General features: G+C 41.8%; 1 non-coding gene across 1 annotated transcript; it reads right to left on the reverse strand.

Moving 5' to 3' along the window:
* Positions 1 to 230: 230 nt before the first annotated feature.
* On the reverse strand, positions 231 to 339 carry LOC148574750 (small nucleolar RNA R71). Its single transcript, XR_015906711.1, has one exon. It is a non-coding gene; the product is annotated as a small nucleolar RNA R71 (small nucleolar RNA).
* Positions 340 to 1,955: the final 1,616 nt, after the last annotated feature.

Below are 1,955 nucleotides of genomic sequence, written 5' to 3' on the forward strand. Positions count from 1 at the left end.
GACTTCTACTGGAAGATCCATACCAATTTATGTCGGAATTCTTACAAATCTGTGACACTGTTAAGACCAATGGAGTGGATCCTGAGGTCTACAAACTTATGCTATTTTCCTTTGCTGTTAGAGACAGAGCTAAAATATGGTTGGATTCTCAACCTAAAGAAAGCTTAGACTCTTAGGAAAAGTTGGTCAATGCTTTCTTGGCCAAATTCATTCCTCCTCAAAGGATGAGCAAAATCAGAGTGAAAATTCAAACCTTCAGACAAAAAGAAGGTGAATCCCTCTATGAAGCTTGGGAAAGATACAAGCAACTGATCAAGAGGTGTCCTCCTGACATGCTCTCAGAATGGTCTATCCTAGGCATCTTCTATGATGGTTTTTTTGAGATGTCCAAAATATCATTGGACAGCTCTGCAGGCGGATCACTCCACTTAAAGAAAACACCTGCAGAAGCATGAGAACTTATTAAGATGGTTGTAAACAACTAATTCATGTACACTTCTGGGAGAAACCCTGTGAACAATAGGGTAACTCATAAGAAAGGAGTTCTTAAAGTAGACACTCTGAATGCTATATTGTCTTAGAATAAGATATTGACCCAATAGGTCAATATGATCTCTCAGCATTTGACTGGAATACAAGCTGTAGTTGGCAGCATTCAAGAAGCTTCCTATAAAGTAGAAGCTTATGATCCTGACCAACCCACCATGGAAGAGGTGAATTACATGGGAGAACCCTATGGAAACACTTACAATTCCTCATGGAGGAACCATCCTAACCTTTTATGGAAGGATCAATAGAAGTCTCAACAAGGCTTCAATAATAATCAAGGTGGAAGAACCCAGAATAAGTTCAACAACAGGCCACCATTCCCATCTTCTCAAGGAAATATGAAGACTTCTAAGTAGAGCCTTTCTGACTTAGTAACTATAGTCTCCAACCTCTCTAAGACCACTCATAGTTTCATAACTGAAACAAGATCCTCCATTAGAAATTTGGAGGTACAAGTTGGTCAACTAAGCAAGAGAATCCCTGAGTCTCCTCCTGACACTCTTCCTAGTAATACTGAAGTAAACCCAGGACAAGAATGCAAGGCCATCACCACTGAGGATGAGGCCGAATCTGGAGAAACCCAGATGGCATTGAACGCCAGTGAGGAAAACTTCACTGGGCATTCAACGCCCAAGCTGGCATAGAAGTTGGCATTGAATGCTAGTGAGAAAGTCCTCACTGGGCATTCAACGCCCAAACTGGCAGGAAATTTGGCGTTGAACGCCAGTAAGGAAGGTCTTACTGGGTGTTCAACGCCCAACTTGGCAAAGAAACTGGCGTTGAACACCAGTGAAGGGATGCATGATGGGCGTTCAATGCCCAAAGAACCACCAGAACTAGTGTTGACCGCCAGTAAAGGCACATCTACTGGGTGTTCAGCACCTACTAAAGAAATTTCTATCCAAGAATTAAGGAAACCAAGGCTCATTGTAGAGACCATAGAGGTTCTCCTGCATGCACTCCTACAGTGCATGAGTTCTGATGAATACTCATCTTCTGATGAGGATGAGGCTACTAAGGAAGAGCAAGTTGCTCGGTACCTAGGAGCTCTCATGAAGCTGAATGCTAAGTTATTTGGTACAAAACCTTTGGAGGTAGAACCTCCAGTGCTTCCCAAAGAACTCAATGCTTTGGTACAGCAGAAGCTACCTCAAAAGCTTCCAAATCCTGGATGCTTCCTAATTCCTTGTACCATATGCCCCATGACCTTTAAGAAGGCTTTGTGTAACCTAGGGTCAACTATAAATCTCATGCCACTTTCTGTAATGGAGAAGTTGGAAATCTTTGAGGTACAAGCTACAAATATCTCACTAGAGATGGCAGACAATTCAATGAAGAAAGTATATGGCTTAGTAGAGGATGTATTGGTAAAGATTGAAGACCTTTACATCTCTGTAAACTTTATA

The sequence above is a fragment of the Arachis ipaensis genome, chromosome B2, assembly GCF_059453495.1.
Source record: "Arachis ipaensis isolate K30076 ecotype BB chromosome B2, ASM5945349v1, whole genome shotgun sequence".
Classification (NCBI taxonomy): domain Eukaryota; kingdom Viridiplantae; phylum Streptophyta; class Magnoliopsida; order Fabales; family Fabaceae; genus Arachis; species Arachis ipaensis.